General features: G+C 41.9%; 51 pseudogenes; all 51 read right to left on the bottom strand.

Annotated features, from left to right (window-relative positions):
• Positions 1-166: 166 nt before the first annotated feature.
• Positions 167-285, bottom strand: LOC142676251 (5S ribosomal RNA; annotated as a pseudogene).
• A 67-nt stretch (positions 286-352) lies between these two features.
• Positions 353-471, bottom strand: LOC142717230 (5S ribosomal RNA; annotated as a pseudogene).
• Positions 472-538: 67 nt separating this feature from the next.
• LOC142708440 (5S ribosomal RNA) lies at positions 539-657 on the bottom strand (annotated as a pseudogene).
• Positions 658-724: 67 nt separating this feature from the next.
• On the bottom strand, positions 725-843 carry LOC142736297 (5S ribosomal RNA; annotated as a pseudogene).
• A 67-nt stretch (positions 844-910) lies between these two features.
• On the bottom strand, positions 911-1,029 carry LOC142730798 (5S ribosomal RNA; annotated as a pseudogene).
• A 67-nt stretch (positions 1,030-1,096) lies between these two features.
• On the bottom strand, positions 1,097-1,215 carry LOC142666795 (5S ribosomal RNA; annotated as a pseudogene).
• A 253-nt stretch (positions 1,216-1,468) lies between these two features.
• Positions 1,469-1,587, bottom strand: LOC142666116 (5S ribosomal RNA; annotated as a pseudogene).
• A 67-nt stretch (positions 1,588-1,654) lies between these two features.
• LOC142736093 (5S ribosomal RNA) lies at positions 1,655-1,773 on the bottom strand (annotated as a pseudogene).
• A 439-nt stretch (positions 1,774-2,212) lies between these two features.
• LOC142724875 (5S ribosomal RNA) lies at positions 2,213-2,331 on the bottom strand (annotated as a pseudogene).
• Positions 2,332-2,770: 439 nt separating this feature from the next.
• LOC142725821 (5S ribosomal RNA) lies at positions 2,771-2,889 on the bottom strand (annotated as a pseudogene).
• A 67-nt stretch (positions 2,890-2,956) lies between these two features.
• On the bottom strand, positions 2,957-3,075 carry LOC142695612 (5S ribosomal RNA; annotated as a pseudogene).
• Positions 3,076-3,142: 67 nt separating this feature from the next.
• LOC142736291 (5S ribosomal RNA) lies at positions 3,143-3,261 on the bottom strand (annotated as a pseudogene).
• Positions 3,262-3,514: 253 nt separating this feature from the next.
• LOC142728722 (5S ribosomal RNA) lies at positions 3,515-3,633 on the bottom strand (annotated as a pseudogene).
• A 67-nt stretch (positions 3,634-3,700) lies between these two features.
• LOC142670390 (5S ribosomal RNA) lies at positions 3,701-3,819 on the bottom strand (annotated as a pseudogene).
• A 67-nt stretch (positions 3,820-3,886) lies between these two features.
• Positions 3,887-4,005, bottom strand: LOC142692389 (5S ribosomal RNA; annotated as a pseudogene).
• A 67-nt stretch (positions 4,006-4,072) lies between these two features.
• On the bottom strand, positions 4,073-4,191 carry LOC142735606 (5S ribosomal RNA; annotated as a pseudogene).
• A 253-nt stretch (positions 4,192-4,444) lies between these two features.
• LOC142724455 (5S ribosomal RNA) lies at positions 4,445-4,563 on the bottom strand (annotated as a pseudogene).
• Positions 4,564-4,630: 67 nt separating this feature from the next.
• Positions 4,631-4,749, bottom strand: LOC142737623 (5S ribosomal RNA; annotated as a pseudogene).
• Positions 4,750-4,816: 67 nt separating this feature from the next.
• On the bottom strand, positions 4,817-4,935 carry LOC142736739 (5S ribosomal RNA; annotated as a pseudogene).
• Positions 4,936-5,367: 432 nt separating this feature from the next.
• LOC142704935 (5S ribosomal RNA) lies at positions 5,368-5,486 on the bottom strand (annotated as a pseudogene).
• A 67-nt stretch (positions 5,487-5,553) lies between these two features.
• Positions 5,554-5,672, bottom strand: LOC142671517 (5S ribosomal RNA; annotated as a pseudogene).
• Positions 5,673-5,739: 67 nt separating this feature from the next.
• On the bottom strand, positions 5,740-5,858 carry LOC142709364 (5S ribosomal RNA; annotated as a pseudogene).
• A 253-nt stretch (positions 5,859-6,111) lies between these two features.
• On the bottom strand, positions 6,112-6,230 carry LOC142735793 (5S ribosomal RNA; annotated as a pseudogene).
• Positions 6,231-6,297: 67 nt separating this feature from the next.
• On the bottom strand, positions 6,298-6,416 carry LOC142665720 (5S ribosomal RNA; annotated as a pseudogene).
• Positions 6,417-6,483: 67 nt separating this feature from the next.
• Positions 6,484-6,602, bottom strand: LOC142736817 (5S ribosomal RNA; annotated as a pseudogene).
• Positions 6,603-6,669: 67 nt separating this feature from the next.
• On the bottom strand, positions 6,670-6,788 carry LOC142716290 (5S ribosomal RNA; annotated as a pseudogene).
• Positions 6,789-6,855: 67 nt separating this feature from the next.
• LOC142666175 (5S ribosomal RNA) lies at positions 6,856-6,974 on the bottom strand (annotated as a pseudogene).
• Positions 6,975-7,041: 67 nt separating this feature from the next.
• On the bottom strand, positions 7,042-7,160 carry LOC142666232 (5S ribosomal RNA; annotated as a pseudogene).
• Positions 7,161-7,227: 67 nt separating this feature from the next.
• On the bottom strand, positions 7,228-7,346 carry LOC142735607 (5S ribosomal RNA; annotated as a pseudogene).
• A 253-nt stretch (positions 7,347-7,599) lies between these two features.
• Positions 7,600-7,718, bottom strand: LOC142737647 (5S ribosomal RNA; annotated as a pseudogene).
• Positions 7,719-7,785: 67 nt separating this feature from the next.
• On the bottom strand, positions 7,786-7,904 carry LOC142736012 (5S ribosomal RNA; annotated as a pseudogene).
• A 67-nt stretch (positions 7,905-7,971) lies between these two features.
• LOC142736013 (5S ribosomal RNA) lies at positions 7,972-8,090 on the bottom strand (annotated as a pseudogene).
• A 67-nt stretch (positions 8,091-8,157) lies between these two features.
• On the bottom strand, positions 8,158-8,276 carry LOC142688713 (5S ribosomal RNA; annotated as a pseudogene).
• A 67-nt stretch (positions 8,277-8,343) lies between these two features.
• Positions 8,344-8,462, bottom strand: LOC142700420 (5S ribosomal RNA; annotated as a pseudogene).
• Positions 8,463-8,529: 67 nt separating this feature from the next.
• LOC142686753 (5S ribosomal RNA) lies at positions 8,530-8,648 on the bottom strand (annotated as a pseudogene).
• A 67-nt stretch (positions 8,649-8,715) lies between these two features.
• LOC142735907 (5S ribosomal RNA) lies at positions 8,716-8,834 on the bottom strand (annotated as a pseudogene).
• Positions 8,835-8,901: 67 nt separating this feature from the next.
• On the bottom strand, positions 8,902-9,020 carry LOC142736031 (5S ribosomal RNA; annotated as a pseudogene).
• A 67-nt stretch (positions 9,021-9,087) lies between these two features.
• Positions 9,088-9,206, bottom strand: LOC142666301 (5S ribosomal RNA; annotated as a pseudogene).
• A 253-nt stretch (positions 9,207-9,459) lies between these two features.
• Positions 9,460-9,578, bottom strand: LOC142665708 (5S ribosomal RNA; annotated as a pseudogene).
• Positions 9,579-9,645: 67 nt separating this feature from the next.
• Positions 9,646-9,764, bottom strand: LOC142676498 (5S ribosomal RNA; annotated as a pseudogene).
• Positions 9,765-10,017: 253 nt separating this feature from the next.
• Positions 10,018-10,136, bottom strand: LOC142666357 (5S ribosomal RNA; annotated as a pseudogene).
• Positions 10,137-10,203: 67 nt separating this feature from the next.
• Positions 10,204-10,322, bottom strand: LOC142665995 (5S ribosomal RNA; annotated as a pseudogene).
• A 67-nt stretch (positions 10,323-10,389) lies between these two features.
• LOC142735548 (5S ribosomal RNA) lies at positions 10,390-10,508 on the bottom strand (annotated as a pseudogene).
• A 67-nt stretch (positions 10,509-10,575) lies between these two features.
• LOC142694883 (5S ribosomal RNA) lies at positions 10,576-10,694 on the bottom strand (annotated as a pseudogene).
• Positions 10,695-10,761: 67 nt separating this feature from the next.
• Positions 10,762-10,881, bottom strand: LOC142682747 (5S ribosomal RNA; annotated as a pseudogene).
• A 67-nt stretch (positions 10,882-10,948) lies between these two features.
• LOC142665999 (5S ribosomal RNA) lies at positions 10,949-11,067 on the bottom strand (annotated as a pseudogene).
• Positions 11,068-11,134: 67 nt separating this feature from the next.
• On the bottom strand, positions 11,135-11,253 carry LOC142735550 (5S ribosomal RNA; annotated as a pseudogene).
• Positions 11,254-11,320: 67 nt separating this feature from the next.
• Positions 11,321-11,439, bottom strand: LOC142670633 (5S ribosomal RNA; annotated as a pseudogene).
• A 67-nt stretch (positions 11,440-11,506) lies between these two features.
• LOC142672158 (5S ribosomal RNA) lies at positions 11,507-11,625 on the bottom strand (annotated as a pseudogene).
• A 67-nt stretch (positions 11,626-11,692) lies between these two features.
• LOC142666829 (5S ribosomal RNA) lies at positions 11,693-11,811 on the bottom strand (annotated as a pseudogene).
• A 67-nt stretch (positions 11,812-11,878) lies between these two features.
• On the bottom strand, positions 11,879-11,997 carry LOC142705711 (5S ribosomal RNA; annotated as a pseudogene).
• Between the last annotated feature and the right edge of the window lie 29 nt (positions 11,998-12,026).

The raw sequence follows: 12,026 nt of genomic DNA on the forward strand, positions 1-12,026 counted from the left end.
CTCAGACAGTCTCCCATACTGGTACTAGCGAGGCCTTAAGCTGTGTAACTTCTGTGATCTGACGAGAGCAAGCACATTCAGCTTAGAATGGCCATTAACGTTAAATGCTTTAATCCATAGTCCTATTTAATCTATTGTGAAACACAATCTAAACGACATAATAGAAAGTCAACCGCACCACGGATTCCCAGACAGTCTCCCACAATGGTACTAGCGAGGCCTTAAGCTGTGTAACTTCTGTGATCTGACGAGAGCAAGCACATTCAGCTTAGAATGGCCATTGACATTAAATGCTTTAATCCATAGTCCTTTTTTATCGATTGTGAAATAAAATCTAAACGACATAATAAAAATTCAACAGCACCACGGATTCCCAGACAGTCTCCCACACTGGTACTAGCGAGGCCTTAAGCTGTGTAACTTCTGCGATCTAACGAGAGCAGGCACATTCAGCTTAGAATGGCCATTGACATTAAATGCTTTAATCCATAGTCCTTTTTAATCGATTGTGAAACAAAATCTAAACGACATAATAAAAAGTCAAGCGCACCACGCATTCCCAGACAGTCTCCCACACTGGTACTAGCAAGGCCTTAAGCTGTATAACTTCTGCGATCTGACGAGAGCAGGCACATTCAGGTTAGAATGGCCATTGACATTAAAAGCCTTAATCCATAGTCCTATTTAATCTATTGTGAAACAAAATCTAAACAACATAATAAAAAGTCAACCGCACCACGGATTCCCAGACAGTCTCCCACACTGGTACTAGCGAGGCCTTAAGCTGTGTAACTTCTGCGATCTGACGAGAGCAGACACATTCAGCTTAGAATGGCCATTGACATTAAATGCTTTAATCCATAGTCCTTTTTAATCGATTGTGAAACAAAATCTAAACGACATAATAAAAAGTCAACCGCACCACGGATTCCCAGACAGTCTCCCACACTGGTACTAGTGAGGCCTTAAGCTGTGTAATTTCTGCGATCTGACGAGAGCAGGGACATTCAGCTTAGAATGGCCATTGACATTAAATGCTTTAATCCATAGTCCTTTTTAATCGATTGTGAAACAAAATCTAAACGACATAATAAAAATTCAACCGCACCACGTATTCCCAGACAGTCTCCCACACTGGTACTAGCGAGGCCTTAAGCTGTGTAACTTCTGCGATCTGACGAGTGCAGGCACATTCAGCTTAGAATGGCCATTGACGTTAAATGCTTTAATCAATAGTCCTATTTAATCTATTGTGAAACAAAATCTAAACGACATAATAAAAAGTCAACCGCACCACGGATTCCCAGACAGTCTCCCACACTGGTACTAGCGAGTCGTTAAGCTGTGTAACTTCTGCGATCTAATGAGAGCAGGCACATTCAGCTTAGAATGGCCATTGACATTAAATGCTTTAATCCATAGTCCTTTTTAATCGATTGTGAAACAAAATCTAAACGACATAATAAAAAGTCAACCGCACCACGGATTCCCAGACAGTCTCCCACACTGGTACTAGCGAGGCCTTAAGCTGTGTAACTTCTGCGATCTGACGAGAGCAGGCACATTCAGCTTAGAATGGCCATTGACATTAAATGCGTTAATCCATAGTCCTTTTTAATCGATTGTGAAACAAAATCTAAATGACATAATAAAAAGTCAACCGCACCACGGATTCCCAGACAGTCTCCCACACTGGTACTAGCGAGGCCTTAAACTGTGTAACTTCTGCGATCTGACGAGAGCAGGGACATTCAGCTTAGAATGGCCATTGACATTAAATGCTTTAATCCATAGTCCTTTTTAATCAATTGTGAAACAAAATCGAAACGACATAATAAAAATTCAACCGCACCACGGATTCCCAGACAGTCTCCCACACTGGTACTAGCGAGGCCTTAAGCTGTGTAACTTCTGCGATCTGACGAGAGCAGGCAAATTCAGCTTGGAATGGCCTTTGAGGTTAAATGCTTTAATCCATAGTCCTATTTAATCTATTGTGAAACAAAATCTAAACGACATAGTAAAAAGTCAACCGCACCACGGATTCCCAGACAGTCTCACAAACTGGTACTAGCGAGGTGTTAAGCTGTGTAACTTCTGCGGTCTAACGAGAGCAGGCACATTCAGCTTAGAATGGCCATTGACATTAAATGCTTTAATCCATAGTCCTTTTTAATCGATTGTGAAACAAAATCTAAACGACATAATAAAAAGTCAACCGCACCACGGATTCCCAGACAGTCTCCCACACTGGTACTAGCGAGGCCTTAAGCTGTGTAACTTCTGCGATCTAACGAGAGCAGGCACATTCAGCTTAGAATGGCCATTGACATTAAATGCTTTAATCCATAGTCCTTTTTAATCGATTGTGAACCAAAATCTAAACGACATAATAAAAAGTCAAGCGCACCACGGATTCCCAGACAGTCTCCCACACTGGTACTAGCGAGGACTTAAGCTGTATAACTTCTGCGATCTGACGAGAGCAGGCACATTCAGGTTAGAATGGCCATTGACATTAAAAGCCTTAATCCATAGTCCTATTTAATCTATTGTGAAACAAAATCTAAACAACATAATAAAAAGTCAACCGCACCACAGATTCCCAGACAGTCTCCCACACTGGACCTAGCGAGGCCTTAAGCTGTGTAACTTCTGCGATCTGACGAGAGCAGACACATTCAGCTTAGAATGGCCATTGACATTACATGCTTTAATCCATAGTCCTTTTTAATCGATTGTGAAACAAAATCTAAACGACATAATAAAAAGTCAACCGCACCACGGATTCCCAGACAGTCTCCCACACTGGTACTAGCGAGGCCTTAAGCTGTGTAACTTCTGCGATCTGACGAGAGCAGGGACATTCAGCTTAGAATGGCCATTGACATTAAATGCTTTAATCCATAGTCCTTTTTAATCGATTGTGAAACAAAATCTAAAAAACATAATAAAAATTCAACCACACCACGGATTCCCAGACAGTCTCCCACACTGGTACTAGCGAGACCTTAAGCTGTGTAACTTCTGCGATCTGACGAGAGCAGGCACATTCAGCTTAGAATGGCCATTGACGTTAAATGTTTTAATCCATAGTCCTATTTAATCTATTGTGAAACAAAATCTAAACGACATAATAAAAAGTCAACAGCACCACGGATTCCCAGACAGTCTCCCACACTGGTACTAGCGAGGCGTTAAGCTGTGTAACTTCTGCGATCTAACGAGAGCAGGCACATTCAGCTTAGAATGGCCATTGACTTTAAATGCTTTAATCCATAGTCCTTTTTAATCGATTGTGAAACAAAATCTAAACGACATAATATAAAGTCAACCGCACCACGGATTCCCAGACAGTCTCCCACACTCGTCCTAGCGAGGCCTTAAATTGTGTAACTTCTGCGATCTGACGAGAGCAGGCACATTCAGCTTAGAATGGCCATTGACATTAAATGTGTTAATCCATAGTCCTTTTTAATCGATTGTGATACAAAATCTAAATGACATAATAAAAAGTCAACCGCACCACGGATTCCCAGACAGTCTCCCACACTGGTACTAGCGAGGCCTTAAGCTGTGTAACTTCTGCGGTCTGACGAGAGCAGGCACATTCAGCTTAGAATGGCCATTGACATTAAATGCTTTAATCCATAGTCCTTTTTAATCGATTGTGAAACAAAATCTAAACAACATAATAAAAAGTCAACCGCACCACGGATTCCCAGACAGTCTCCCTCACTGGTACTAGCAAGGCCTTAAGCTGTGTAACTTCTGCGATCTGACGAGAGCAGGGACATTCAGCTTAGAATGGCCATTGACATTAAATGCTTTAATCCATAGTCCTTTTTAATCGATTGTGAAACAAAATCTAAACGACATAATAAAAATTCAACCGCACCACTGATTCCCAGACAGTCTCCCACACTGGTACTAGCGAAGCCTTAAGCTGTGTAACTTCTGCGATCTGACGAGAGCAGGCACATTCAGCTTAGAATGGCCATTGACATTAAAAGCCTTAATCCATAGTCCTATTTAATCTATTGTGAAACAAAATCTAAACAACATAATAAAAAGTCAACCGCACCACGGATTCCCAGACAGTCTCCCACACTGGTACTAGCGAGGCCTTAAGCTGTGTAACTTCTGCGATCTGACGAGAGCAGGGACTTTCAGCTTAGAATGGCAATTGCCATTAAATGCTTTAATCCATAGTCCTTTTTAATCGATTGTGAAACAAAATCTAAACGACATAATAAAAATGCAACCGCACCACGGATTCCCAGCCAGTCTCCCACACTGGTACTAGCGAGGCTTTAAGCTGTGTACCTTCTGCGTTCTGACGAGAGCAGGCACATTCCGCTTAGAACGGCCATTGACGTGAAATGCTTTAATCCATAGTCCTATTTAATCTATTGTGAAACAAAATCTAAACGACATAATAAAAAGTCAACCGCACCCCGGATTCCCAGACAGTCTCCCACACTGGTACTAGCGAGGCCTTAAGCTGTGTAACTTCTGCGATCTGACGAGAGCAGGCACATTCAGCTTAGAATGGCCATTGACATTAAATGCTTTAATCCATAGTCCTTTTTAATCGATTGTGAAACCAAATCTAAACGACATAATAAAATGTCAACCGCACCACGGATTCCCAGACAGTCTCCGACACTGGTACTAGCGAGGCCTTAAGCTGTGTAACTTCTGCGATCTGACGAGAGCAGGCACATTCAGCTTAGAATGGCCATTGACATTAAATGCTTTAATCCATAGTCCTTTTTAATCGATTGTGAAACAAAATCTAAACGACATAATAAAAAGTCAACCGCACCACGGATTCCCAGACAGTCTCCCACACTGGTACAAGCGAGGCCTTAAGCTGTGTAACTTCTGCGATCTGACGAGAGCAGGGACATTCAGCTTAGAATGGCCATTGACATTAAATGCTTTAATCCATAGTCCTTTTTAATCGATTGTGAAACAAAATCTAAACGACATAATAAAAATGCAACCGCACCACGGATTCCCAGACAGTCTCCCACACTGGTACTAGCGAGGCTTTAAGCTGTGTACCTTCTGCGTTCTGACGAGAGCAGGCACATTCAGCTTAGAATGGCCATTGACGTGAAATGCTTTAATCCATAGTCCTATTTAATCTATTGTGAAACAAAATCTAAACGACATAATAAAAAGTCAACCGCACCCCCAGACAGTCTCCCACCCTGGTACTAGCGAGGCCTTAAGCTGTGTAACTTCTGCGATCTGACGAGAGCAGGCACATTCAGCTTAGAATGGCCATTGACATTAAATGCTTTAATCCATAGTCCTTTTTAATCGATTGTGAAACAAAATCTAAACGACATAATAAAAAGTCAACCGCACCACGGATTCCCAGACAGTCTACCACACTGGTACTAGCGAGGCCTTAAGCTGTGTAACTTCTCCGATCTGACGAGAGCAGGCACATTCAGCTTAGAATGGCCATTGACATTAAATGCTTTAATCCATAGTCCTTTTTAATCGATTGTGAAACAAAATCTAAACGACATAATAAAAAGTCAACAGAACCACGGATTCCCAGACAGTCTCCCACACTGGTACAAGCGAGGCCTTAAGCTGTGTAACTTCTGCGATCCGACGAGAGCAGGGACATTCAGCTTAGAATGGCCATTGACATTTAATGCTTTAATCCATAGTCCTTTTTAATCGATTGTGAAACAAAATCTAAACGACATAATAAAAATTAGACCGCACCACGGATTCCCAGACAGTCTCCCACACTGGTACTAGCGAGGCCTTAAGCTGTGTAACTGCTGCGATCTGACGAGAGCAGGCACATTCAGCTTAGAATGGCCATTGATGTTAAATGCTTTAATCCATAGTCCTATTTAATCTATTGTGAAACAAAATCTAAACAACATAATAAAAAGTCAAACGCACCACGGATTCCCAGACAGTCTCCCACACTGGTACTAGCGAGGCATTAAGCTGTGTAACTTCTGCGATCTGACGAGAGAAGGGACTTTCAGCTTAGAATGGCCATTGACATTAAATGCTTTAATCCATAGTCCTTTTTAATCGATTGTGAAACAAAATCTAAACGACATAATAAAAAGTCAACCGCACCACGGATTCCCAGACAGTCTCCCACACTGGTACTAGCGAGGCCTTAAGCTATGTAACTTCTGCGATCTGACGAGAGCAGGCACATTCAGCTTAGAATGGCCATTGACGTTAAATGCTTTAATCCATAGTCCTATTTAATCTATTGTGAAACAAAATCTAAACGACATAATAAAAAGTCAACCGCACCACGGATTCCCAGACAGTCTCCCACACTGGTACTAGCGAGGCGTTAAGCTGTGTAACTTCTGCGATCTAACGAGAGCAGGTACATCCAGCTTAGAATGGCCATTGACATTAAATGCTTTAATCCATAGTCCTTTTTAATCGATTGTGAAACAAAATCTAAACGACATAATAAAAAGTCAACCGCACCACGGATTCCCAGACAGTCTCCCACACTGGTACTAGCGAGGCCTTAAGGTGTGTAACTTCTGCGATCTGACGAGAGCAGGCACATTCAGCTTAGAATGGCCATTGACATTAAAAGCCTTAATCCATAGTCCTATTTAATCTATTGTGAAACAAAATCTAAACAACATAATAAAAAGTCAACCGCACCACGGATTCCCAGACAGTCTCCCACACTGGTACTAGCGAGGCCTTAAGCTGTGTAACTTCTGCGATCTGACGAGAGCAGGGACTTTCAGCTTAGAATGGCCATTGACATTAAAGGCTTTAATCCATAGTCCTTTTTAATCGATTGTGAAACAAAATCTAAACGACATAATAAAAAGTCAACCGCACCACGGATTCCCAGACAGTCTCCCACACTGGTACTAGCGAGGCCTTAAGCTGTGTAACTTCTGCGATCTGACGAGAGCAGGCACATTCAGCTTAGAATGGCCATTGACGTTAAATGCTTTAATCCATAGTCCTATTTAATCTATTGTGAAACAAAATCTAAACAACATAATAAAAAGTCAACCGCACCACGGATTCCCAGACAGTCTCCCACACTGGTACTAGCGAGGCCTTAAGCTGTGTAACTTCTGCGATCTGACGAGAGCAGGCACATTCAGCTTAGAATGGCCATTGACATTAAAAGCCTTAATCCATAGTCCTATTTAATCTATTGTGAAACAAAATCTAAACAACATAATAAAAAGTCAACCGCACCACGGATTCCCAGACAGTCTCCCACACTGGTACTAGCGAGGCCTTAAGCTGTGTAACTTCTGCGATCTGACGAGAGCAGGGACTTTCAGCTTAGAATGGCAATTGCCATTAATTGCTTTAATCCATAGTCCTTTATAATCGATTGTGAAACAAAATCTAAACGACATAATAAAAATGCAACCGCACCACGGATTCCCAGACAGTCTCCCACACTGGTACTAGCGAGGGTTTAAGCTGTGTACCTTCTGCGTTCTGACGAGAGCAGGCACATTCAGCTTAGAATGGCCATTGACGTGAAATGCTTTAATCCATAGTCCTATTTAATCTATTGTGAAACAAAATCTAAACGACATAATAAAAAGTCAACCGCACCCCGGATTCCCAGACAGTCTCCCACACTGGTACTAGCGAGGCCTTAAGCTGTGTAACTTCTGCGATCTGACGAGAGCAGGCACATTCAGCTTAGAATGGCAATTGACATTAAATGCTTTAATCCATAGTCCTTTTTAATCGATTGTGAAACAAAATCTAAACGACATAATAAAAAGTCAACCGCACCACGGATTCCCAGACAGTCTCCCACACTGGTACTAGCGAGGCCTTAAGCTGTGTAACTTCTGCGATCTGACGAGAGCAGGCACATTCAGCTTAGAACGGCCATTGACATTAAATGCTTTAATCCATAGTCCTTTTTAATCGATTGTGAAACAAAATCTAAACGACATAATAAAAAGTCAACCGCACCACGGATTCCCAGACAGTCTCCCACACTGGTACTAGCGAGGCCTTAAGCTGTGTAACTTCTGCGATCTGACGAGAGCAGGCACATTCAGCTTAGAACGGCCATTGACATTAAATGCTTTAATCCATAGTCCTTTTTAATCGATTGTGAAACAAAATCTAAACGACATAATAAAAAGTCGACCGCACCACGGATTCCCAGACAGTCTCCCACACTGGTACAAGCGAGGCCTTAAGCTGTGTAACTTCTGCGATCTGACGAGAGCAGGCACATTCAGCTTAGAATGGCCATTGATGTTAAATGCTTTAATCCATAGTCCTATTTAATCTATTGTGAAACAAAATCTAAACGACATAATAAAAATTCAACCGCACGACGGATTCCCAGACAGTCTCCCACACTGGTACTAGCGAGGCCTTAAGCTGTGTAACTTCTGCGATCAGACGAGAGCAGGGACTTTCAGCTTAGAATGGCCATTGACATTAAATGCTTTAATCCATAGTCCTTTTTAATCGATTGTGAAACAAAATCTAAACGACATAATAAAAATTCAACCGCACCACGGAGTCCCAGACAGTCTCCCACACTGGTACTAGCGAGGCCTTAAGCTGTGTAACTTCTGCGTTCTGACGAGAGCAGGCACATTCAGCTTAGAATGGCCATTGATATGAAATGCTTTAATCCATAGTCCTATTTAATCTATTGTGAAACAAAATCTAAACGACATAATAAAAAGTCAACCGCACCACGGATTCCCAGACAGTCTCCCACACTGGTACTAGCGAGGCCTTAAGCTGTGTAACTTCTGCGATCTGACGAAAGCAGGCACATTCAGCTTAGAATGGCCATTGACATTAAATGCTTTAATCCATAGTCCTTTTTAATCGATTGTGAAACAAAATCTAAATGACATAATAAGAAATCAACCGCACCCCGGATTCCCAGACAGTCTCCCACACTGGTACTAGCGAGGCCTTAAGCTGTGTAACTTCTGCGATCTGACGAGAGCAGGCACATTCAGCTTAGAATGGCCATTGACATTAAATGCTTTAATCCATAGTCCTTTTTAATCGATTGTGAAACAAAATCTAAACGACATAATAAAAAGTCAACCGCACCACGGATTCCCAGACAGTCTCCCACACTGGTACTAGCGAGGCCTTAAGCTGTGTAACTTCTGCGATCTGACGAGAGCAGGCACATTCAGCTTAGAATGGCCATTGACATTAAATGCTTTAATCCATAGTCCTTTTTAATCGATTGTGAAACAAAATCTAAACGACATAATAAAAAGTCAACCGCACCACTGATTCCCAGACAGTCTCCCACACTGGTACTAGCGAGTCCTTAAGCTGTGTAACTTCTGCGATCTGACGAGAGCAGGCACATTCAGTTTAGAATGGCCATTGACATTAAATGCTTTAATCCATAGTCCTTTTTAATCGATTGTGAAACAAAATCTAAACGACATAATAAAAAGTCAACCGCACCACGGATTCCCAGACAGTCTCCCACACTGGTACTAGCGGGGCCTTAAGCTGTGTAACTTCTGCGATCTGACGAGAGCAGGGACATTCATCTTAGAATGGCCATTGACATTAAATGCTTTAATCCATAGTCCTTTTTAATCGATTGTGAAACAAAATCTAAACGACATAATAAAAATTCAACCGCACCACGGATTCCCAGACAGTCTCCAAAACTGGTACTAGCGAGGCCTTAAGCTGTGTAACTTCTGCGATCTGACGAGAGCAGGCACATTCAGCTTAGAATGGCCATTGACTTTAAATGCTTTAATCCATAGTCCTATTTAATCTATTGTGAAACAAAATCGAAACAACATAATAAAAAGTCAACCGCACCACGGATTCCCAGACAGTCTCCCACACTGGTACTAGCGAGGCATTAAGCTGCGTAACTTCTGCGACCTAACGAGAGCAGGCACATTCAGCTTAGAATGGACATTGACATTAAATGCTTTAATCCATAGTCCTTTTTAATCGATTGTGAAACAAAATCTAAACAACATAATAAAAAGTCAACCGCACCACGGATTCCCAGACAGTCTCCCACACTGGTACTAGCGAGGCCTTAAGCTGTGTAACTTCTGCGATCTGACGAGAGCAGGCACATTCAGCTTAGAATGGCCATTGACTTTAAATGCTTTAATCCATAGTCCTATTTAATCTATTGTGAAACAAAATCTAAACAACATAATAAAAAGTCTACCGTACCACGGATTCCCAGACAGTCTCCCACACTGGTACTAGCGAGGCCTTAAGCTGTGTAACTTCTGCGATCTGACGAGAGCAGGGACATTCAGCTTAGAATGGCCATTGACATTAAATGCTTTAATCCATAGTCCTTTTTAATCGATTGTGAAACAAAATCTAAACGACATAATAAAAATTCAACAGCACCACGGATTCCCAGACAGTCTCCCACACTGGTACTAGCGAGGCCTTAAGCTGTGTAACTTCTGCGTTCTGACAAGAGCAGGCACATTCAGCTTAGAATGGCCATTGACGTTAAATGCTTTAATCCATAGTCCTATTTAATCTATTGTGAAACAAAATCTAAACGACATAATAAAAGGTCAACCGCACCACGGATTCCCAGACAGTCTCCCACACTGGTACTAGCGAGGCCTTAAGATGTGTAACTTCTGCGATCTGACGAGAGCAGGCACATTCAGCTTATAATGGCCATTGACATTAAAAGCCTTAATCCATAGTCCTAATTAATCTATTGTGAAACAAAATCTAAACAACATAATAAAAAGTCAACCGCACCACGGATTCCCAGACAGTCTCCCACACTGGTACTAGCAGAGGCCTTAAGCTGTGTAACTTCTGCGATCTGACGAGAGCAGGCACATTCAGCTTAGAATGGCCATTGACTTTAAATGCTTTAATCCATAGTCCTATTTAATCTATTGTGAAACAAAATCTAAACAACATAATAAAAAGTCTACCGTACCACGGATTCCCAGACAGTCTCCCACACTGGTACTAGCGAGGCCTTAAGCTGTGTAACTTCTGCGATCTGACGAGAGCAGGGACATTCAGCTTAGAATGGCCATTGACATTAAATGCTTTAATCCATAGTCCTTTTTAATCGATTGTGAAACAAAATCTAAACGACATAATAAAAATTCAACAGCACCACGGATTCCCAGACAGTCTCCCACACTGGTACTAGCGAGGCCTTAAGCTGTGTAACTTCTGCGTTCTGACAAGAGCAGGCACATTCAGCTTAGAATGGCCATTGACGTTAAATGCTTTAATCCATAGTCCTATTTAATCTATTGTGAAACAAAATCTAAACGACATAATAAAAGGTCAACCGCACCACGGATTCCCAGACAGTCTCCCACACTAGTACTAGCGAGGCCTTAAGCTGTGTAACTACTGCGATCTGACGAGAGCAGGCACATTCAGCTTATAATGGCCATTGACATTAAAAGCCTTAATCCATAGTCCTAATTAATCTATTGTGAAACAAAATCTAAACAACATAATAAAAAGTCAACCGCACCACGGATTCCCAGACAGTCTCCCACACTGGTACTAGCGAGGCCTTAAGCTGTGTAACTTCTGCGATCTGACGAGAGCAGCCACATTCAGCTTAGAATGGCCACTGACATTAAATGCTTTAATCCAAAGTCCTTTTTAATCGATTGTGAAACAAAATCTAAACGACATAATAAAAACTCAACCGCACCACGGATTCCCAGACAGTCTCCCACACTGGTACTAGCGAGGCCTTAAACTGTGTAACTTCTGCGATCTGACGAGAGCAGGCACATTCAGCTTAGAATGGCCATTGACTTTAAATGCTTTAATCCATAGTCCTATTTAATCTATTGTGAAACAAAATCTAAACAACATAATAAAAAGTCTACCGTACCACGGATTCCCAGACAGTCTCCCACACTGGTACTAGCGAGGCTTTAAGCTGTGTAACTTCTGCGATCTGACGAGAGCAGGGACATTCAGCTTAGAATGGCCATTGACATTAAATGCTTTAATCCATAGTCCTTTTT

The sequence above is a fragment of the Rhinoderma darwinii genome, chromosome 1 (assembly GCF_050947455.1).
Source record: "Rhinoderma darwinii isolate aRhiDar2 chromosome 1, aRhiDar2.hap1, whole genome shotgun sequence".
NCBI classification, from domain to species: Eukaryota; Metazoa; Chordata; class Amphibia; order Anura; family Rhinodermatidae; genus Rhinoderma; species Rhinoderma darwinii.